The sequence below is a fragment of the Macaca thibetana genome, chromosome 2, assembly GCF_024542745.1.
Source record: "Macaca thibetana thibetana isolate TM-01 chromosome 2, ASM2454274v1, whole genome shotgun sequence".
In the NCBI taxonomy this organism is placed as follows: Eukaryota; Metazoa; Chordata; class Mammalia; order Primates; family Cercopithecidae; genus Macaca; species Macaca thibetana.
The window spans coordinates 94432049-94456028 of NC_065579.1; the positions used below are offsets into that span (position 1 = coordinate 94432049).

A 23980-nucleotide genomic window follows, 5' to 3' on the forward strand; every position below is an offset into this window, starting at 1 on the left:
GAGACTTTTCCTAACATAATTTAATATAAAGAAAATACCTGATGTTATTAAAACAAAATAAATACAGTATTAGTGGTTGTCCACAGAAAGGAACACTGCTGGCTGGTGACAAGGACTCCCTCCTTGACCAAATTATTCAGGCTTCTTTGAGTCCTCTTCTCAACTAGGCCTTGTCCTTGGCCTGCCAACACAAGTTTAGCAAGTCAGTTTAGTGAGAACCCCTACCCTTAATATCTAATCAAGTTCCTCTTAATAATTTTCTATCCACTGATTTCCTCACCAAGTCCATTGGCTAAAAATACCCAGCTACCCTTGCTATATTCAGAGTTGACTTTGGTTATATGCTGAAGTCTCTCTTCCCTATTGCAGTAGCTCAAATAAAATCTGTCTTGCCATTTTTAACAAGTATCCAGTGTAATTTATCTTTGATAGTGGCTTGAGGTGAAAGGGAAATTTTTCACCATAGACCTTTTTGTACCATTTAAGTTTTGAGTCATAGGAACATATTGCCTATTTAAAATAAATAGGAAAAGGGGGGAAATTATTCTTGATTCAACAACCAAGCTGTGAAGGACTGAGTAAATATATAGCAGCTTCAACCATTAAAGTATCTGTTCTTAAGGAATAAAAGATGCATTACACTTGATGAGGAAGCCACCATTTGCATAAAATAGTATGCTAACCACACATCATTCCTATCTATAAAAGTAACTCTTGCGAGGCTCTCAGAAAGACAATGTGTCTGACTAGACTGACTCCTCCACCATTAATCCAAATAAAATTTGTGTAGGATTATAGACCAAGATTGTCATACACATATCCACTCACAGCCTATCCTTTGCAGCATAAAACTGAAATGCAGAGCTTCTCAAGAGAAAAACGTTTGTAAGAATGAGTTTGAATTACATCTTTGGTTTGGAATTGAACCGTTTGCTTGTTTGGCTTTCTCTCCTAAGCTGTATACTCAGAAAGGAAACAAAAAAGTTCAATACTGCCAGGAATATTTGCTGTTTGTCACAGATGAAACCTGATAGTAAGATATTTGAGGAGTGTGTGTGTGTGTGTGTGTGTGTGTGTGTGTGTGTGTATGTGTGTATATATATATATATATATATATATTTTTTTTTTTTTTTTTTTTTTTTTTGAGACGGAGTCTCGTTCTGTCGCCCAGGCTGGAGTGCAGTGGCGCAATCTCGGCTCATTGCAAGCTCCACCTCCTGGGTTCACACCATTCTCCTGCCTCAGCCTCCCGAGTAGCTAGGACTGCAAGCACCCACCACCACGTCCGGCTGTTTTTTTTGGTTGTATTTTTAGTAGAGACGGGGTTTCACCATGTTAGCCAGGATGGTCTTGATCTCCTGACCTCGAGATCCACCCGCCTCGGCCTCCCAAAGTGCTGGGATTACAGGCATGAGCCACTGGGCCCAGCCAAGGAGGATTTTTTTAAGGAACTCTATGGCCGGAAGTCAATTGGAAGCTAAAATTCAGGCTATGTATGCATTTTTTAAGGCCCCTCTGTTCTATTAAATCTTGCTTCTCCCATGGGAACATCTTAGTCAACTGAAATTCCTTTTCTAAAAGCCTTGCTAACTTTATATGCTCTGCCCCCTGTCCACTTTCTTCCTTGTTGGCGTGATTTTTGACTATTTGAATATTGAGCAAATGAAAAATTGTAAAGGTCTTTACAAATAGTAAAGGCTTTATTCAAATTGGCTTAGAGATGAATGAGTATACCTAAAATTCCTAGAAATATAGGAACTAAGCTAAATGCTTTTCAGGTTCACATGACTTAAGTAAATCTGTAACAAGACTTGCTTAATATTGTCAGTTTCATGAGAACTTTTGTGTCTTCTGAGCTGTCAACAATACTCATGTACCTAACTTTAGGGTTCTTGCTTTGTCATGACTGCCTGACATGCATGTGCTGTCAAAACGGATAATAGGAAAATAACTTGAGGTGACGGCAGCTTTGTCTCATGTCTTATGTAATTTTCATGAGTGTTCCAAGCATAATTGTTAAGAATGAGTGAATTAAAGAGATATAACTGAAATAAAAGTTTATATATGTACTTTTTAACAATCATTATATTTTAAAATATGTCTACTTTTAAAAGTGTCCCAAATTTCTTCAGTAGCCATACCCTTCGAATTTTTCTAAGTTAAATTTTAAATCTAGATCATTTCCAAGTAAGGTAAAACACTGAAACATTATTGCTGAACACAAGTTTTAAAGTATATATACTTCAGCATCTCATTAAGCCGCTTGCTCAAGGACACTTGCCTGACACCAGTTAAGCCGCTTGCTCAAGGACACTTGCCTGACACCAGCTGTCTCCACCAAAAAGCTAACGCCAACTCCTGCAACAAGCCCCATAACCAATGGTTCTTGTTTCAAAACAGCCTATGTGGGCTTCTCCTTTGTGTCTTTAAAAGCTTTCCCCTTTCCCCAAACCCCTTGGATGTACCTATGATCCATCATAGCATGTATATCTTGGATTGCAATCTCCTGCTATTCCCAAATAAACTCTCTGCTTTAGTAAGTCAGTCTCTATTGCTTATTTTATGCTGACAACTACCATTAGTGTGCCTGGCATAATAATGTTTGCTAAACATTAACAGCAAACAAGCTAACATTTAAACGGTCAGACACAGATCAGGAGTGGGAGATTAAAGAGAACAACATCAGTAGACCATGTGAAATCCTCTCCAGGCAGGCATTTCCTGGCCAGAATTCCTGACTTCCTCATCTTCCCACCCACAGCCATTCCCATCAGATGGCAAGAAATGTAAGACAGTAAAGACAGTCCAGCTACATCCGAGTTATGTGTATTGATCTTTCACAAAGGGTATTCTATTCACTGAAATTTTGATAAAACATTAAAGTCCAGGAGACATTTGGTGTATTTCTTTAAAAATAACTTCTTACATGACAGCCGCTCTATTTTTCTCTGAGGGAAAGTACTTCCCATACACAATTAGCATTTTACAGAACAGTTGGCTGCGCGAGCCTTCTGTCTCTGCAGTGGAGTTGTAATTATGATAAAGTGCAGGTAAATGCAGTTGCATTTTAAATAGCTTTCTACGGGCTGAAAAAAACTTTAATATGCACTTCAAATATTGGAAACCTCAAAAAAGTTATCAGAAGTATCCAGTTTAGTAGAACCAAGTCCTAAAATAGTTTTTTAAAAATGTTTTATATCAAAGTTGTTATGTTTGGCAAAGATGAAAGATTTAAGGCAGTGTTTCTCAAACTTTAATGTGCAAACAACTTCTGATTCAGTAGGTCTGGGGTACAGCCTAAGATGCTGCACTTCTAACAAGCTCCCAGGTGATGCCAATGCTGCTGGCCACACTTTGAGCAGGAAGGTTCAACAGAGTTCCTCAAGGAATCCCCTGAGGGATGGAGGCCCAGTTGCCCACAGTGATAGCCTGTTCATTGATGCCTCTTTTGTGACTTTTCCTCCCTTCCTTCTTTCACTTCACCTGCCCTCAGTATTTTTCCTAGGATTACTTTCCAAATGAACAATTCGACTCAGTCTGCTTTGGGAGAAAAACCCAAACTAAGACCTCCCCTGCACTCCATGTGTGTGTTTGCACATCTTTCTCCTGCACTGGCCCAAGAGCTTCTTAAGGAACTGGGTTCCATTTTTGGCACACAGAGACTGGCACAGAGCAGGTGCTTGAAATGAGTTTGGTTCACCTCTCGTGGCTGTGGTGGTCCTGGCTCTAGGCTGTGGTTACCTCTGTCCATGTGACTGAACTGCATGAAGATCATGCACAGCAGGGGAGCAGTCTCTCTCATGCCCATCCTGGGATTGGGGGTGAGGATCCCACAACACTGAAATGTGGGGGGAAATCACAACACCAAGATGAAGGATTCGGAGGCTCCGCCAACCTCTACTTTACCTTTACTCCTTGTTTAGAGAGGGTGACATAACCCCAGGTAGTAATGAGTGGTCCAGGAATCTGCTCCCCAGAGTCTGGTATAGGCCCACGTATTTCCAGACTTTCAGGACCCATAACGCCCAATGAAACACAGCATCAACTTTGGCTTAGTCGAGCTGTGCCATCTTAAATACCATCTCTGGGCTCAGTGAGAGGTAACACAGAGTCCATGAATACCACTGCCTTCTCCCGCCATCATTGGCAAACCAGGGGAGAGCTTGAAGTACTCATTTTTTCTATTGATTTCTCTGAACACAGCTCATACATGCAGTCATGATCCCTTTTTTCTCTGAGTGGATCCCTCCCCTTCATCCTTTGCCAACAAAAAGCCGGAACTTGAGGAACCCAAAGCTTAGAGCAGTAGTTTTTAAAGCAGAGTCTAGACTACACATGGGTTACAGAAGATGGTCAATCAGGCCGGGCGCTGTGGCTCACGCCTGTAACCCCAATACTTTGGGAGGTTGAGGCAGGTGGATCGAGGTCAGGAGTTCAAGACCAGCCTGGTCAACGTGGTAAAACCTCATCTCTCCTAAAAACACAAAAATTAGCTGGGGGTGGTGGTACACTCCTGTAGTCCCAGCTATTTGGGAGGCTGAGGCAGGAGAATTGCTTGAACCCAGGAGGCAAAGGTTGTTTCAGTAAGCCAAGATCGCGCCACTGCATTCCAGCCTGGGCGACAAAGCAAGACTCCATCTCAAAAAAAAAAAAAAAAATGAAGAAGATGTTCAATTAGGAGCAAGTAAAAGAAAATATTAGATCTTTTATTTCTTTGTTTTAATCTGAAAGTAAGATGTACCAATATTTTAAAAATGTGGATAGCTGATAGTAGATACATGCTAATAATTTATAAATAAATACACATATTTCAGGGGTAAATTGTCAAACAGTTTTTACTGATGGGTTGTGTGGCTTAAAAGATTTGAAGACCATCTACCAGTTAGAAAACTTAGCAAGCTTCTGATGACTCACATTCCCCCTCCAGCTTGTCCCCATCCCTACCCCTGTAAGGGGCAGTGCTAATTCTTTAGACCTAATTCAATGTGTAAAGGGCAGATAGAAGGACAGAGGTGGGGAGGTAATCCAGACAGTTCCTAGCCATTGGTGACCCTCATAAGAGGATTAAGTCCTGGGATATGTTGTGCCATTCCTTTCGTGAAAACTGTCCATCTTGTGTCTTCCTTACTCTCCTCCCCAAGCCAGAGAAAGAACGTCTACTTACTATCCAGCTATTTTAACTCAAGTTCTAAAGGACAACAGCTTGTTACTGCCTAGCAATAAACCAATGGACTGCCTTGAGGTTTGAGCTTTTCAATCAAGTGTCTTTATGGCTCTTTGAAATGGGCCAAAGTCAAATCTTTCTGCTAACACAGGTAAGAGCCACGTGCCACTGTGAGGCAAGTGAATGAGGTAACAGACTCCTCCTCTATCCAGCTCTGCTTCTCTCCATGTTCATAGTGTTCAAAACCAGGCAGGCAGGCAGGGGCAGCAATTTACAAGCCCAGCAACCCAAGAATCTCTGTAAAGTCTACTTGTGCAGGAAAAGTGCTATGAATGTCTGTACATCAGTTAATGATTAAGACTTTCCATGAATCCAGAGAGTCTGTACCCTGCCACAATTAGGGCAATTTGGCCTGCCCTTGGCACTTCCTAGATGGCTCCTTCAAGTGAACCAAGTTCTCAGCCTTGTACTGTTCAGGGAGGTTTGGGGAGACAGGGCTGAGAGGCTAAGAGCCTCAAGGCTGTGAAAGCCATCTTCTCTATATGCTATCTCACACGACAAGGAGCACTGCTGGCCTAGAGCCACGATGTGCCATAACCATGAAGCATTAGGTGGTGAGGTGACAGGATGATAAAGCATGTAACTGCTGTCCTCATTCAGTGAGCGCTGTGGTAATTACTTAATCAAAGATAAGAGGGCTACTTGTAGGCAGTGGTAGTAGTAAATGTTATCTACTGTACTTCTATCTTCAACATGCCCTTTCCTGTTTGCTAGTAATGACAATAATTTGCAATTTCAGAGCCTGTCCTTTCTGATTTATTATTTTCTACTATTTCATTCATTTCAGGACAAATCCACTGGGAAGTCAGGAAGACTTTTAAATACAGTCTTTAAAATGAGAAGGCAGGGCAAGCATGCTTTGCCTGATAAACATAGGCTATGTGTAAAGAATGCTCCACTGTGGACAGACTCTATGAATGAGCATTTTTACCCTATTTGTAATTTGGGTCTTTGTAGAGCCACCCTGGTGATGAATGGGATGTTCTTTTAGGTCTGCTGGGCTGAGATTCCTCTTTGTCTTTAAATGACTTTGTTATTCCCTTTCCTGTGTCCAAGCTCATCACTCTGAGCTGTTGAAATGCTGACTATCTGGATACAACAGCTTCTGCTAATGTCACTCAGCCAGACATCAGTTTGGTGCCCATCAATTGTTGAACTGTCTGATGACAAAGGAGTAAGTCACCCCTTTCGACTTGAAACAGTCAGGATTCTGCTTCCCTCGGCCTCCATTCTTCCTTGATTGCAGGGGAAATAGACTTCTTAGCTAACACTAAAAAGGCAACTCTAAATGCAGTTGGAAAGTCTGTTCCAGGCATTGTCAGAGCTGCACTGTAATCCTACAGAAATTTTGGATCAGAGTTCCTGGCAGAGTTTCTGGCCAAATTTGCCCTCTAAGGGTCACAAACCTTTCAAGCTAGGACCTTTTTCAAGTCTGTGTCCTCCCACATTACTTTCAGTCTCTTGGAATACCTCCCTGTAATACTGAAAATCCTACACAATTCTTCAAGAATGCCCAGCTCAAATGTTACCTCTATGATGGTCCCAGGATAATCTTGGCATAACCCAGGTGATTGAGATGGGTAGGCTTCATGGCACTCAGAATCTTGGTTCAAACCTACACTGGTTCAAACCCCTATTTCTATCTGCGAAGCCCAAAGTCCTTCCAAAAAGCCTAGGAATTCATACTTAGAGATCAATGGTTTCTGGTCTTTGCTTCCTTATTGCAGCCTCTGTCTTGTACACATCAATCCAGACAGAAAACTCAAACCTTAACAACAATAACAAATAAAACGATAAACTTTCCCTAGTAGTAGACCTCAATGAAGGGCAGATTGGTGGAGCTAGAAGCAGCAGAGGAGAGGAGGTACACATAGCATGTCTCAGTCTCTTCCTGATACTATGACAGAATACCTTAGACTGGGTAATTTATAATTAATAGAAATGTATTTCTCATAGTTCTGGAGGCTGGGAAGTCCAAGATCAAGGCATTAGCAGAGTCAGTAGCTGGTAAGGGCCCACTCTCTGCTTCCAAGATGGTACTTTCTCCCTGTGTCCTCACATGGCAGAAGGGCATGAAGGGACAAACAGACTCCCTCAAGCCATTTTATAAGGGCACTAATCCCATTCAGGAGGGCAGAGCCCTCACAACCCAACCACCTTCTAAAGGCCCGATTAATATTATTGCATTGGCAATTAAGTTTCCATATGAATTTTGGAGGGAGACAAACATTTAGACCATAGCATTCCACTCCTAGCCTCCCAAATTTATGTCATTCTCACATACAAAATACATTCATTCCATTTCAGCAGTCCCAGAAGTCTTAATTTTTTCCAGCACCAACTCAAAAGTCTCATCTAAATCAGATATGGGTGAGATACAATCCATTCTCAAGCATATTGCTCTCTAGCTGGGAACCTGTAAAATCAAACAAGCTATGGACTTCTAAAATACGACGGTGGACAGGCATAGGATAGACATTCCCATTCCAAAAGAGGAAAACAGGAAGGAAGAAAAGAGTAACTGGTCTCAAGTAAATCCAAATCCCAACAGGGAAAATAACATTAAATCTTAAGTCTCCAGAATAATCTTGAACTCCATGTCCCAACTCCTGGGCACACTGGAGTTGGGGCCCCAAGGCTCCAGGCAACGCCACACCCACACCTTTGCTGCAGCCCACACCACAGCTCTCACACATTAGAGTCTCATGCCCACAGCTCTCCCAGACTGGAACAGCACACTGGTGACTCTATAATTCTGGGGTTTCAGAGGTGGCCCTGCTTCCCTGACAGCAAAAAGCATCTCCCTAGTGGAGCTATCTGTCATAGTCACATCCCTGTGGCAGTTCTCTGCCTGAGACCCTTGGCTCTTCAGGGCATCCTTTAAAATCCAGGTGTAGGCAGCCATGTGCCCACAACTCATACCCTCCATGTACCTACATAGTTAGCACCACATAGACATCTGTGCTTTCCAGAGAGGTGGCCTGAGCCACACCCAGGCCCACTGTAGCCATACCTCGGGGGACCAAGGAGTGTTGCAACTGAATGTGGGGAGAGGAGGCCTGAGGCAGCACTGAGCAGCAAACCCCAAAGTCCCACTCCTCTTCAACATTTCTAACATTTCATATAATCTTGTTCTCTAACCACCTCCCAACCCAGGCCCAGGGCAAGAGTGAGGCTGAAAGCAGGTATGGGAATTGGAGGCAGACTCAGGACCAAGCAGAAAGAAGAGGAGGGAGAAAAGAAGAGTGTGAAAAGGCCCCAGGTTTCCTCCCAGGACTGCAGGATCAGTGAGCTCCTTAACTAAAAGAGTAGAATAGATTCGGGGAAGAGTAATTACTTTCTTTGCTCTGAAGTTTGCTGAATAATGTTGCTTGAACTGATTTTGGAATCTCCATACTTTTTAATTAGCTACCTTAAAGATACCTAAAATTATCATCCTGAGTAATTAAAAGAGGTCATGGACTGGTTGTGCCATTTCTGCCACTATTTGTATCTTAGCATCCCAGCTATACAACATGGTGACTGAGTTTATGGTTAACGATGTATAATTTTATAACATCCCAGCTCAAGCATAAAGACAAATCTCATTCCATATGTTTTTTCTGCTAATGGGTCAGTGATATCCCCATAGTTAATTACAGAATTATACAGAAAATAATTTGTTTACTTTGAAAAGTCAGATTTGGTTTTTGTAATTGGGTAGCTTTGATAAATCCACAACTGTTTGTAACAGGGTGAAGGTCTTCACTCTTTATCACCTATAAGAAAAAGCCACATGAAATCCCTTTCTGCAGTTAACCATAAAAAATTCTGTTGAAGATATTGTCTGTTATATTGCTTGGGGTCCTTTATTTATTTTGGAATTATACTCCAAAAAGCAATGTCATTGCCCTACAAACTCATTATACTGATAGCTCCACAAATTCTCTTGTTTCTATTAAGGAGTGTTATTATTTTAAAAGCCTAAAATTCACAATTAGGTAAGAAAAAGAAATAAGAGGCATCCAAATAGGAAAAAAGGAATTATCAAGTCAAATTATCTCTCTTCACTGACAATATGATTTTATATCTAGAAAACCCTAAAGACTCTACCAAAAGGTTCCTAGACCTGACAAACTACTTCAGCAACATTTCAGGATACAAAATCAATGTACAAAAATCAGTAGCATTGCTATATATCATTAATGTTCAAGCTGAGAGCCAAATCAAGAACACAATGCCATTTATAATAGCCACACCAAAAAACAAAAAACCTAACTAAGGCGGTAAAGATCTCTACAAGGAGAATTACAAAACACTGCTGAAAGAAATCAGAGACAACACAAACAAATGGAAAAATATTCCATGCTCATGGATTAGAAGAATGCACATTGCTAAAATGTCCATGCTGCCCAAAGCAATCTATAGATTTAATGCTATTCCTATCAAATTGCCAACGTCATTTTTTTCAAATAATTAGAAAAAAACTATGCTAAAATTCATACAGAACCAAAAAGAACCCAAAATAGTCTGTTTTCTTACCCTGTCTCCATAAAGTACTCATTTCTAAAGGCTGATTGGCTTTATTTACATAATTGTCCTCCTTTCCTTCTCTTACTCAAAGATGTTTTTGATGAAGAATAGCTTCCTTTCCATGTTTTTTAACTCAAAGGGAAGTTCCAATGCATTTCCTTCTTGCTGATGGCTTATTGCCTCCAGTGTAACAAAAACAAAAATGATTTGAGATTCTCCTTGGTCTCATGAGTATCTGGAACTAGCTTCCTCCTCTACTTTGGCTCTAACCCCCTCATCCTGACATCATGATGTCACTGAGCACAACTATGAGGTTGTCAGGCCACTGTGTTCAACTGTCCTCTGCTGGTGACTGCCCCTCCTAAACCCAATCTCTAGGATGCACACTTTCTTCCCTTGGCTTCCAAGAAACCACCATCTCTGGGCTTTCTTCCTGTCTCAGTGATCACACTGGCAGTGGCTGGGCAGAGAAGGAGCCAGCAAAGGACTTGGAAATTGTGTGACCAATGATATGAAAGGACACCAAGAGAGGGTCCTGTCATAGAAGCCAAGAGAAAAGAGTTCACTTTGTCAAACACTGTGGAAAGGGTCCAGTAAAATAATGACAGTGAAATGACACTGGATTGACAATATGGAGATCAAGCCAACTTGGTCAAGAATGAGCTCTGGGTAGCAGTGGAGATAAAAGCCTGTTTGGTGGGGTGGAGGAAACGTGGGTCACAAGCACTGTCTAGAGACAGTGACTATAGACAATTCTTCGGAAGAAGAACAGAGAAATGGGTCCTGGAAAGGAAAGGATATAAGGTTAAGGGAAGTTGTTGCTTTTGTTAAGATGCAAGATTCCAGAAAATATCCGCATCCTGATGGAAGTAATACTATATAGAGAGGGACATGATAAATGCAGGAAGGAGAGGGGACACTTAACGGGAGTAACATCTGTGAGAGGGCAAAAGAGGAAAATAGGGACACTTTGTCCACTGCAACAAGTAACAAAGCAGAGAGTGGGGGTACAAATGCGGGGAGATTTGGTGGCTGGATGATGTTTGTTCCTATCTGATTGTTTCTATTTTCTCAACAAAGTATGGGCAAGGTCATCAGCTGAGAGTAAACATAGGGGAGAAAGCTGGGTTTTGAAGTGAGAGATGTATGAAATCATCATTGTGGAGAGTAAGAAAAAGGACATCCTAGGAAGTGCAGTAAGAAGTACGGCACTGACTTCCCATTTGAGATTTGTGGTCTCGAATTTAAAATGAGGCTAGATAATAATGGAAATATTGCGTGTAAAGCACTTAACCCTGATCTGGTACATAGTGCATACTCACTAAATGCAAGCTATTACGGTTCTGCCACATGAATATTTATTGTTTGTTTGCTTAGATGAGATTCAATCCTTTCAAAAAAAAAGAGCCTAAATCTTGGATGAGGTTCTTTCACCACCATCGTAAATTCATTATGTACGGAAATTGTTTCCAATAAAATAAGAAGATTAAATTTAAAAGTCTTGAAAATGTAGACCCAATGGCCTAAGAAACTAACAAAACATGAAGTACATATCAATTAAATAAAATTCTATGAGGACGTAGCACCATGGGTTTACATCTCAACATAGCTGTTATCAGAGCTTTCCACAGCCTTGTAATATAAGGGCATGGTTGGTGTGGAATTACATACCATGATGGGAAGACTGTGGGTATATTGTATACAAAAAAACATGGCTCAGTTAAAAGAGCAATAGAATCAATAAAGTAGCTCTTATATTAAAGTGAGCTAAGAAAAGAATTCAAATAAACTATTATTACATTCCGAATATCAGCATAAACTTAAGACTTGGAAAGGTCACTGCTCTACCCCCAAAATGAGAAGCAAAAACTTCTGTGTCATCTCATTTCCAGAAATTGTATGAGATAATATAAAATGCAGCCTTAATTCCCACACTGTGGTCCTTGGCCCTTCCCTCACTGGGGAAAAAACAAAACAGGGGGTGGGGTGTCCTTGGAGAACAGAACCAGGTAATCAATTAAAATCAAATGCTTTTGTGCATTCATTGAGATGACCACAGAGCTTGTGTCATTTAATTTGTCAGTGTATTGGGGGAGGGATGGATCAGTCTCTTCGCAATATATATATAATGGTGCTTCATGTCTGTAATTATTACAGAAAAGTCTCGACAAAATGAGAAAAGTCTCAACAAAATAGTTAACTGGCTATTGACTACAATGTCTGCTTTTCTTTCCCACACTGACTGTCACGGGGTCTCACCTCCACATGAAAGATGCAAGGTCTCCATTCCCCTTCTGAGAATCTCAAGGCCCCTCCAACCTTATTAACTCAATGGCAACTCTTGAAAATGACCGTGGTTGTATTAGTGTTTTAAAAGCTGTCATTTTAAGCTGGGCACTGTAGCTCACGCATGTAACCCCAACACTTTGGGAGGCCAAGGTGGGAGGATCACTTGAAGCCAGGAGTCCAAGACCAGCCTGGGCAACATGTAGAGACCCTATCTCTACAAAAAAATTAAAAATTAGCCAAGCATGGCAGCACGCTCCTGTAGTCCCAAGCTACTTGGAAGGCTGAGGCAAGATGATTGCTTGAGCCCCGGATCCTAAGGCTACAGTGAGCTATGATTACACTACTGCACTCCAGCCTGGGTGACAGAGCAAAACCCTGTCTCTAAAAACAAAAAATGAAATTAAAAAAGAAACCTGTCATTTTGATGTGCAAGGAACGGGAAAATTTCTCTCCTTTGTTCCTCCAAAACAGAAGAATCCTCATATTTAAATTCTTACATATTAAATTCTGATTCTTTTACTTACAATTATACTAACATGGCTACTTATGATCAGTTATCCTAGCATTTCTAGGCTAACAAGATTATTTTAACACATGGCTGATTTATCAAGATAAGGTATCAAAATAAAAGTAAAAACAAAATTTAATATGTTGTAGTGAATAACTGAAACTGGGTTTTAGCCCTTTTGTTTACTTCTTCTAACAGTTTGATTGAGATAATTCACATACTATATAATTTACCCTTTTTAAGTGTAGAATTCCATAATTTTTAGCATATTCAGAGAGCTATATAACCATCACAACCAATTTGAGAACATTCTTATCACCCCCAAAATACTACATACCATTAGCAGTCATTCCCCATTTCCCTGAAATGCATCCCCAGCCCTACGCAACCACTAATGTATCCTCTGTCTCTATATATTGGACTATTCTGGACAATTCATATAAATGGAATCATACAATATGTAATCTTTTGAGAGTGGATTCTTTCACACTTAGTATAGTGTTTTTCAAAGGTCATTCATGTTGTAGTATGCATCAGTTCTTCATCCCTTTTTATGGATGAATAATTTCATTGCATGTACATAGTACATTTACTTTATCCAAAATGATGGACGTTTGGGTCATTTCCATATTTTGGCTATTATAAATAATGCTATTATAAACACTCATATACAAGTTTTTGTGAGCACCAAGGTTTTCATTTCTAATGGGTGATGGGTCATATAATAAATCTGTTTAACCTTTTGAGGGTCTGAAAGATGGTCTTCTAAAGTGGCTACAGCATTTTACATTCCCACCTGCAGCATATGAATGTTTCACTTTTTCCACATCCTCATCAACACTTGTTATTTTTTCTGTCCGACTGTAGCCACCCTACTGGGTGTGAAGTGGCACATCGTTGTGATTTTAATTTGTATTTCCCTGAGAGCTAATGATGAGCATCTTTTCATGTGCTTGTTGGTTATTGTATATCTTCTTTGGAGAAATGACTATTCAAATATTTTGCCTATTTTTTAATTGGCCTATTTTTTACTACTGACTTGTAAGAGTTCTTTATGTATACTAGATACAACTCTGTTATCAGATATGTGATTTGCAGATATTTCTTCATGTTCCATGGGTTCTTTTTTTCTTGATGATACGCTTTGAAGCATAAAATTTTTAATTTTAATATATAATTATCTACTTTTTTAGTTTATTGATTGTACTTTGGTGAAATATGTAAGGAACCACTGCCTATTCTAAGGTCATGAAGATTTATGCCTACGTTTTTTCCCTCCTTTTTTTTTGAGACAGAGTTTCACTCAGTTGCCTAGGCTGGAGTGCAATGGCGCTATCTCGGCTCACTACAACCTCCGCCTCCCTGTTTCAAGCCATTCTCCGGCCTCAGCCTCCCAAGTAGCTGGGACTACAGGCATGTGCCACCATGCCTGGCTAATGTTGGTATTTTTAGTAGAGACAGGGTTTCATCATGTTGGCCAGGCTTGTCTCGAACTCCTGACCTCAAGTGATCCACCTGCCTTGGCCTCCTAAAGTTCTGGGATTACAGGCATGAGCCATCTATGCCTATGTTTTTTCTAAGAGTTTTATAGTTTTAGCTCTTACATTTAGGTCTATGATTCATTTGAATTATTTTTTTGCATATGGTGTGAGATAGTGTTTCAACTTCATTCTTTTGCATGTTAATTTCCAACTGAGCACCACTGGTTGAAAAGACTGTTCTTTCCCCTTTTGAATCCTCTTGTCATTCCTGTCCAAAGTCAAATAAGGGTTTACTTCTGGACCCTTAGTTCTATTCCATTGACCTAGATGTCTATCCTTATTTCAGTACCACATTCTTGACTAATGTAGCTTTGTAGTAAGTTTTGAAATCAGGATGTGTGAATACAACAACTTTGCTCTTCTTTTGGTTATTTTAGATCTCTTACATTTCCATATAAATTTTAGAATCAGCTTGTCAGTTCTGCAAAGAAGCTAACTGGGATTTTGATAAGGATTGTGATGAACCTGTAGTTCAATTTTGGCAGCATTGCCATCTTAACAATAGTAAGTCTTCTAATCCCTGATCATGAGATGCATTTCCATTTATTTATGTGATACATTTATTTGATTACTTTCAAGAATGTTTTATAGTTTTATAAGTTTTACAATTATTCTGCTAAATTTACTCCTAAGTATTTGTTATTCTGATGCTATTGTAAACTATGTCTTTTTTGTCATATTTGCTTTTAGCACTATTAAATACATTAGAAAGCTTTCCATCTTTTTCTCTGCTTTAGAACATTTTATTTAATGTACAATCCTTAGTGTTTGGTAAATGTGACTGTAAAACTATTTGGGCCAGGTGCCTTTCTTAGGAAGAATATTTTTCTACCTTCTACCTTGTAAATTAATTATAGGCGTTTATAGAAAATCATCCTTTGCATTTCGATTCTTAAATTTATTCCTATAAAGAATTATAATTTTTAAAAAGTTGTTTGTATCTATAAGTATGTCTCTTTCTTATTATCAAGGTTACATTTACAAACCTTCTCTTTTTTCCTGATCACAATTGTCAAAAGTTTGTCTATTTCAACAGCATTTTAAAAGAACAAAATTTGCTTTTTTAACTTATCAACAAATTATATTGATTACTTTTTTTCATAACTTTAATGTTTGCTTTTCTCTTTATTATTTTATTTTTTCCACATTCTTTGGATTTACCTTGTTCTTTTTCTAGTTTTTAAATTGAAAATATAGTCCATTTATTTTTCATGTTTTCTCATAAGTACATGTAATCCTACAAATTTTCCCCTAATGCTGCTTTGGCTGCATCCCTACGTTTTGATATGCAGCCCTTTCATTTTTAAACTAAATTCTTAATATGGTTTATTATTTCAATTTTGATTTGCCATTTAATCTAATAATTACTTAGAAGTTGTTATACTCACATTTCCCATTTAATCTAATAATTACTTAGAAGTTGTTATACTCACATTTCTTTATCATATTTGCTTTTAGCATTATTTTCCATCTTTTACTATGCTTTGAAACATTTTACATAATGAAGAATCCTTGATGTTTGAAAAACTTGACTATAAAACAATTTGGTGAGGTTCCTTTCTTCAGATGGAATATTTTTTAAATTTTAAATTTTTAAATTTTCCAAGTAAATATTTTCTTGTAGTTATCTTTTTTATTTATTTATTTTCCCTTTTTTTTTTTTGACAGTCTTGCTCTGTCGCCCAGGCTGGAGTGTAGCAGTGTGATCTCAGCTCACTGCAAACTCCACCTCCCGGATTCAAGCAATTCTTCTGCCTCAGCCTCCCAAGTAGCTAGGAACACAGGCGTGCACCACCGCGCCTGGTTACTTTTTATATTTTTAGTAGAAATGGGGTCTCACCATGTTGCCAAGCTGGTCTTGAACTCCTGACCTCAAGTGATCCAACCACCTTGGCCTCCCAAAGTGCTGGGATTATAGGTGTGAGCCACCACCTCCAGCCTCTCTGTAGCTACCTTTTAAAATTAATAACTAATTTATTAAATTCTGGTGAGAGACTATGTTCTATACAATTTCTATATTTTAAATTTTGTGGAAGATTCTCTTTATAAAATAATTTTGTCATGGTTGTTTGAAAACAGCTGGTATGTTTTGCATTGGGTACAAAGTTTTACATATGCCTATTGGAACAAACATGTTCACTGTATTATTTTTTATATCTGTATGTTAATTTTTGTTTACTATATCTGTCCGTTTCTGAAACAGGTGTTATTATACCCCATGGTAAATACAAATTCCTTTATTTCTCCCCATTTTGTTTTATGTGTAACAACTCTGCTGAGTTGTTAGGAATAAAAAAGGTTATAAGGCATATTCTTGGGGTAGCATGACTTTAATCTATATGAATTATTCTTCTTTGTTCTATTTAATGTCATTTTCCTTGAATTCATTTTTTCTGATAATAATATTGTTACACCCTCCTTTACAATAGCAGTTGCTTGGCATAAATTTTTCAATCCCTCTTTCGATCATGCTGTTATTTGGCTTTAGCATGTCTTATAAACAGCAGTGAGGTGAAGTTCTGAGACAGTTTTAACATAAAACAAAGGTTGCCTTTTAATACAAAATATATAACGCATGTACATTTTTTGTGGTTACTGCCAATTGTAAACTTTTAACTTCTTTATTATAATTTAATATTTTTAATTTACTATGGTTTATGGTTGCTCTTTTTTCTTCTTCATGCCTTTTGTTGGGTTAGAAAATACATATTTCTATTCTTCTAGAAATTACCAGTAACGTATTTCACCCTTATATGAAAGCTGTCAGAATCAAAATGGAGTCACTCATATTAAAAACCTTGAGAAACAGAGCCAGGGAAAGCCATGAAGCAGGGGTAGCAGGGGTCTCATATACAAATGCCTGATAATAAGAACTATCACAAAAGACTCCAAAAACCACACTCTTACACAACAGCCATCACAACCTTACACACACACACACAAATGCTTTTGAAAGGGCATCTGCCCAGCAACTGCCTCTCCAACTTCTGACTGGTGCCACCCTTGTAACTAATTTTTGTAGCCAAAGATCTCAAAACAATTTAACTCAAAACAATTATATAATCTTTCTCATTTTTCCATTAAAAACCTTTGTCTTCCTTTACCTCCCTGAATATGCACATACTTTACCACAGTATGTGAATTCCCTTGCAATGCTCCTTCCAGATAAATATCATTGTATTTTAGAGAGCCTCTCTCTGGCTGTTATTTCGGTTGACACTCATTACATAACAATATGATTTAGATACAACCACAATTTTTACTGATTTCTTTATATACCTATATTTCCTTTATCCCTTGTCTTCATCTTCCTTGGATTTATATTTTATTTTCCTGGAGTTGTCTGTGGAAGTAAACTTTCTGACTTGTTGCATATTTTGAAAATGCCTTTATTTGCCTTTTTTCTTATACATTCGTTTGCCTGGATATAGAATTTTGGATTCACAATCATCTTCCTTCAGAATTTTGAAGCTATTATACCATAATCTTCAATAATCCAGTGGTGTCAGTGTTTAGGAATGCAGTTTCCTCCACTGATTGATCTCCACCTGTGTTCTTCTTCAAGAGGACAGAAATGTCTGATTTACTGATGGCACATGAATAAAAGCAGTTGTCCAGCACTGAATTTATTCCTTCCAAAAATATATCTTTACTGACATTATTAGAGATAGTTTTATGGTGAAGATGTTTAGCTTGCCCTCTTAGGTCAACCACCATCTCTTCTCTTTAAAGATACTATCAGCCTTCATTATCACCAAACTTTTAATGACCTACCATGATTATACTTTTGACCTATGCAAACATTCATAACAGTTTTGTTGTAACAGAATTCTACTCTGTTTAATGTTATAAATACAAGGATTAAATCCTTCTTACATTACAATGTTCTAAGTATTTCATTTATATCACACAATCCTAATATAAAACATAAATACAACAATCAAGTCTCATGAGAATATGTTGAGATTTTTACTGGCATTTTCTAACTAACCTGGATACCACAGTGTCCAAAAGGTCTGGATACATAAGCAGTATATTTATTGTACTTTCTCAGAATAAAAAATTAGACCTTTGCTTTAAACTCTGAGGTACTTCACCTGAAAAGTTTTCTGGAGATTGTAGAAAATCTTAAGGACCATATTATTTTTAAATACAATCAATATACTTTTTAAAATGAAATTATTCCTTTATGTCTTGACTTGTCAGATATCCAATGTATCTACTATGTGCCTGAGCTCTGTGAATCATTCAGGTATACTTATCAAATCTCTGCTATCTAGAGAGTTTCAGTTGTAGTCATTATGACATTTAGCATCAGAAGCACTAGATTCGCGTCTCAGCCCAACTACTTGCTACCACCCTTGTGAGCCTCAATAAGATTCTTAATCCCTCTCAGTCTCAGCTTCCTTTTCTGTAAAATTTAAATCATAACATGTGCCTTGTTTACATGCACTATATAAAATAATATATATTATATATATTTTATATATTATATATTATTTATTATATATTTATTATATTATATTTAGTATAATGTTATACATTATATATTATATAATAAGTAATATATAAATATGTTATATATAATAAATATATATAATATATATATAAGCACTATGAAGACTTTTAGCCAAAATTACTGTATCCAAAATTATTGTATGTTTGGATAACACCATCAGCGGTCTTAAGTGTCAGAAGCTGAAATTTATGAACAGTTTTGGGGAAAATGATTGCTTCTGTTTGGGGGCCATTATGTTGCCAGGTCAACCATCACGTTTCCACATACATATAATGGGAACCCAATTTATTTCTGAAACTAGAATCTGGAAAGGCTGTTACTTATCATTTGAGAAAAGGCAACTCATGTTCAAGACAATAAAGCTCAATTAGCCTTTCCACGTCACATACCAGTCCAGTTCAGCTGAAAATCTGGACACCAGTCATCATAAACAAAGGAAAAGACAGGAGAGACTCCAAGGAAATACATCCCCACAGCTTATCAAATGTTGTAAATAAAATAAAACCTAAAGTAGCAAAAACACCTATTTTTTAACAGTATTTTGCTATTTCAAAAAAAAAGCTTTCATGTGCATTATTTCATTTGATCTTCCTGGCAGGTAGGTTTAGCAAATGTTATTTTTTTCACAAATTACAGGTGAAACTGAGTTTCAGAGAAGTGATGTTACATTTCTGAAGTCACATACCTGGTAGGCAGAGCTGGCCATAGGCCTTTGATTACTAGTATTAATCTGCTCTCAGAGAAGCTGTCATAAAGGACCTCTGCTAACCAACTGCCTGAACTAATCAACATCCTCCATTCCTTGTGTAGAACATCACCTGCCCCATGTGCTGCTGCCTCATTTGGCCCTTATATCACTGTGAAATATACACTTACCAGGAGTCCGTTGTGTTTGCTCCCAAAGATTGTTTGTTTGTTTGTTTGTTTTGAGACAGAATTTCGGTCTTGTCACCCAGGCTGGAGTGCAATGGCACAATCTCGGCTCACTGCAGTCTCCGCCTCCTGGGTTCAAGCGATTCTCCTGCCTCAGCCTCCTGAGTAGCTGGGATTACAGGTGCCTGCCACCACACCTAGCTAATTTTTGTATTTTTAGTAGAAACGGGGTTTCACCATGTTGGTCAGGCTGGTCTCGAACTCCTGACCTCAAGTGATCCACCCACCTTGGTCTCCCAAAGTGCTGGGATTACAGGCATGAGCCACCGCACCTGGCCCCAAAGATGTTAATGCTAGTTTTACAGCCGATTGTAACTGCATATTAAAAGATAATGAAACTGATTAAATGAATGAAAAAAAAAGATAGTTGTCACTTCTAGGACACATAAATTGACTACTTTGGAAAAATAAATAAAAGCAAATTGCTAAAGAGGACTGTGGTCAAATAAGATGCAAATTAGATAAATATAAATATTGGTGAAAAATAATCATAAAAATCTAAGTGGATTTTGCCATGATTGCTTAAAAATATCATTAGGTTCTCATTTTATTTTAAATAAAAACAAGACACTGTATCAAATATATTATAGCTAGAATTTATAAAAAAGAGACACTAGAACTCTAATTACTAAGTAATCAAAAGAAAACTTAGCCCAACATCAAAAGGTGAACAGGTTACACATTTTAATAAAATATAAAACATAAGATATCAATCATTTTATGAATCTTTGCATTAACTGACTTTTCAATTAATCGTTAATAGAACATGTTTCAGCTCATTTGTGTTATAGCTTATTCAGTCCTGCTGCCCCACTCTGGCCCATGATGGCTCCTGGGCTGGCCTGGCCCCACCACCACTTCCCATCACATGGGACAGCCACCCAGCACTGGCATAGGGTGGGAGGGATACAGTGTTACAACTCCTTTCACATCCGGGCAGGCTCTGGGTTCATGTCCTGTGTCCAAGAGGAATGAGGTTATGCAGACAACCAGAGAGTGAGCAAGGTGGAGCAGAGTTTTACTGAGTGACAAAACAGCTGCTGACACCAGAGGGGACCTGAAGTGGGTAGCCCCTACCCAAAGGCAGGTAGTTCCAACATGTCGCTGAGTCTGGTGTTTTTATGGGCTCAGAATAGGGGAGTGTGTGCTGATTGGCCCATGGGCTGGCCTGGAAAAAACACCATTCAATTAGCTAAATTCAATTAGTATCAAGAAAGTTCTCACTTCGGGTTGTGGACCCTACCTGGAACTGGCAGCCCAGTTTTCAGGTTCTAAGCAGTCTTTGCCTTTAAGGGAGGAGACCACCCCTCATCTTGTCTTATGCTCAATTTCTGCCTCCAAAGAAAGAAGAAGTAAAAACTAAAAGGCAGAAATGAAATCCACAAGCAGACAGCCCGAGCCACACCCTGGGCCTGGTAGTTAAAGATCGACCCCTGACCTAATCAGTTATATTATCTATAGATTACAGACATTGTATAGAAAAGCACTGTGAAAATCCCTATCCCGTTCTGTTCCGTTCTAATTACCAGTGCATGCAGTCCCCAGTCACATACCCCCTGCTTGCTCAATGGATCAAGACCTTCTCATGTGGACCCCCTTAGAGTTGTGAACCCTTAAAAGGGACAGGAATTGCTCACTCAGGGAGCTTGGTTGTTGGAGACGTGAGTCTTGCCGAAGCTCCCAGCCGAATAAAGCCCTTCCTTCTTTAACTCGGTGTTGGAGGGGTTTTGTCTGCGATTTGTCCTGCTACACCTTGAACGTCAGGCTTCACCGAGGACCTGCCCCTGTCTGCCTAGGAATTTGGCTGTCTCTTGCTGCTATCAGTAGGAGATAACCAGGAGAATGCAACCCTCTTGGGAATCTTTGATAATCTTAGATAGGGAACAGGATATTCCAGAGTTACATGGGATGAGACTTGAATCCGTTTGTTTTCTTTTCTTTTTTGTTTGAGACAGGGTGGTGCTGTGTTGCCAGACTGGAGTGCAGTAGTATAATCACAGCTCCTCTCGGGCTCAAACAATCCTCCTGCCTCAGCCTCCTGAGTAGCTGGGATTAGAGGCATGTGACCCACCACAGCTGGCTGACGTTTTTACTTCTTATGGAATCAGAAGTCTCACTTTGTTGCCCAGGCTGATCTCCAACTCCTGGGCTGAAGCAATCCTCATGCCTTGGCCTCCCAAAGTGCTGGGATTACAGGCATGAGCCACCGTTCCTGGTGGAATCCATTTATTAACAGAAGGAGAAAATGGAGAGACAATCCCAGAAGACACAGTACTTGGGTATGTCCAGATTACATGTTTATGAAAATGAACAGACTCTCCCTGTGTTTATTCAAAGGCAAATTAGGACAAAGCCTGCACAAACATTCATATTGTGCCTCCCTTAGAATTAAAGCAAAGTTTCCAAATTTAATTGTGCAAGGCCTTGACTATGCTGAAGTGTTTATCTGTAAAAATACGGTAATAAAAAAGAGCTTATATGTCTGTGAACATATGAATTTAACGAGAATATTCTCTTCAGTTAGTCATTTTCATTCCAGAGCTTTTAAAATTGAGTATCATCATTATTACTCTATAATTGTGATAAGTTAATATTAAAATTCCACTGAGGAAAAAAAATGCAAAATGCTTATGTATTTAGGTTTCTTTGATCATGGGCTTTGAGTTTTTTCATAATTTCATTTAAATGTGATATGATTCATTTAATTTAACTTAATTTATTTCTTTATTCTCTGCCTCATTCCAGAATAGATATAAGTCTACTTACAAAAACAAGGAGAAGAGAAAACTAGACACTTACAAAGAGATGTGTAAAGTTAAAAAGAGAACGGTTTCTCAGGAGTAATACAATTGTTCTTACATCGAAAAGCAGTTAGGCATTTCTCTGAGTATCCTTATAAATAGACACGATATAAAAACACACATCCTTGACAACATTCCCAAGAGACAGACGACAATGAGTGTCATTTGTGCTGTTTCCCTCCCTGTCTCTCAGCCTGGGCTGTTGACAGCTCAGACTGATGATATCACATTGTCATGCTGATTGCATGACAATTCAGCAAGACCAGTTCTCAGGCGGACAAGGGGTAGCAGAGGCTAATTGAAATGCAGTACACATTCTCAGTTTCTCTGTGGATCTGATTTGATCCAGGGGCGAACTATAAACTGCCTGGAGCGATATCCCCTGTATACTGTTTCAATCAAACTATGGACAAATATAGGGCGGCAGTAGTACTGCTGGGATAACGACACTATAAACCAAAAATAAAATGTGAATGCCCCACAATCATTTGAATAGACTTCCTATAATCTGAAAGACTGGTTCAGGCCATGATTCGGGGGGTGGGAAGGGGATCAGACATGCCTCATTATGTCCTCCTCCCTTTTGAATTCAGGAAAAGCCAACCAGCATTTAACATTAACAGGACCTTAAGTCTGATAAACATTTATAATTTATTCTCTCTGAAGCCTGCTACCTGGAAGCTTCACCTGCATGATAAAACTTTAGTCTCCACAACCTCTTATCTTAACCCAGATATTCCTTTCTATTGACAATAACTTTTTCAACCAATTGCCAACCCAAAAAATTTTTACCTATAACTTAAAAGCCCCACCCCCATTCCACATCCCACCTCCACTCCAAGTTGCCCTGCCTTTCTGGACCAAACCATCATACATCTTAAATGTATTTGACTGATGTCTCATATCTCCCTAAGATGTATAAGACCAAGCTGCACCCCGACCACTTTGGGCACATGTTCTCATGATCTCCTGAAAGCTGAATCATGGGCCATGGCCACTCATATTTGGCTCAGTTTAAATCTCTTGAAATATTTTATAGAGTTTGACTCTTTTTGTCAACAACACCATAGGTTCAAATGCCTAACTTTGCAAATGGGTAGTGACTAAATCCAGGAAGGTCCCTGCTGTCAAGCATTCATCTCTTACTTGCTGGTTCATGCAGGGGTCTAGAAGGCCCAAAGAGAGGAGTCTGGTGTTGGGGAGGTTGAGCAATAGCTATTTCCCAATCAGGATGAAATTATTATTATTTTTTTTTTTTTTTTTTTTTGAGATGGAGCCTTGCTCTGTTGCCCAGGCTGGAGTGCAGTGGCACAATCTCAGCTCACTGCAAGCTCCGCCTCCCGGGTTCACGCCATTCTCCTGCCTCAGCCTCCAGAGTAGCTGGGACTACAGGCACCCACCACCATGCCCGGCTAATTTTCTGTATTTTTAGTAAAGACGGGGTTTCACCGTGTTAGCCAGGATGGTCTCGATTTCCAGAGCTTGTGATCCACCCGCCTCAGCCTCCCAAAGTGCTGGGATTACAGGTGTGAGTCACCGCGCCCAGCCAAAATTATTTTAATAATATAACAGCTAGTATGGACACAGTCATATATGCCAGCTGTCAACTCTGCAACACATAACCAAATTACAAATCGTTTGATTTGAAGCTTT

General features: G+C 38.9%; 1 protein-coding gene and 1 long non-coding RNA gene across 33 annotated transcripts in view; one reads left to right on the forward strand and one right to left on the reverse strand.

Annotated features, from left to right (window-relative positions):
• Nucleotides 1-23980, forward strand: part of RPL14 (ribosomal protein L14) — a 575215-nt gene that overhangs the window by 387419 nt on the left and 163816 nt on the right. The window contains exon 1 of one of the 31 annotated variants that reach the window (XM_050780443.1): nt 535-538. The exons of 28 other annotated variants lie outside the window; for them this stretch is intronic. The gene's annotated coding sequence lies outside the window, so the exon portion shown is untranslated. Of the gene's footprint in view, nt 1-534; nt 539-3849; nt 3854-21247; nt 21252-23980 lie in introns of those variants that run through there. 2 more of the 31 variants (XM_050780437.1, XM_050780474.1) reach the window with 2 other exon arrangements.
• Nucleotides 1-23980, reverse strand: part of LOC126948551 (uncharacterized) — a 63351-nt gene that overhangs the window by 24715 nt on the left and 14656 nt on the right. The window lies entirely within an intron of this gene.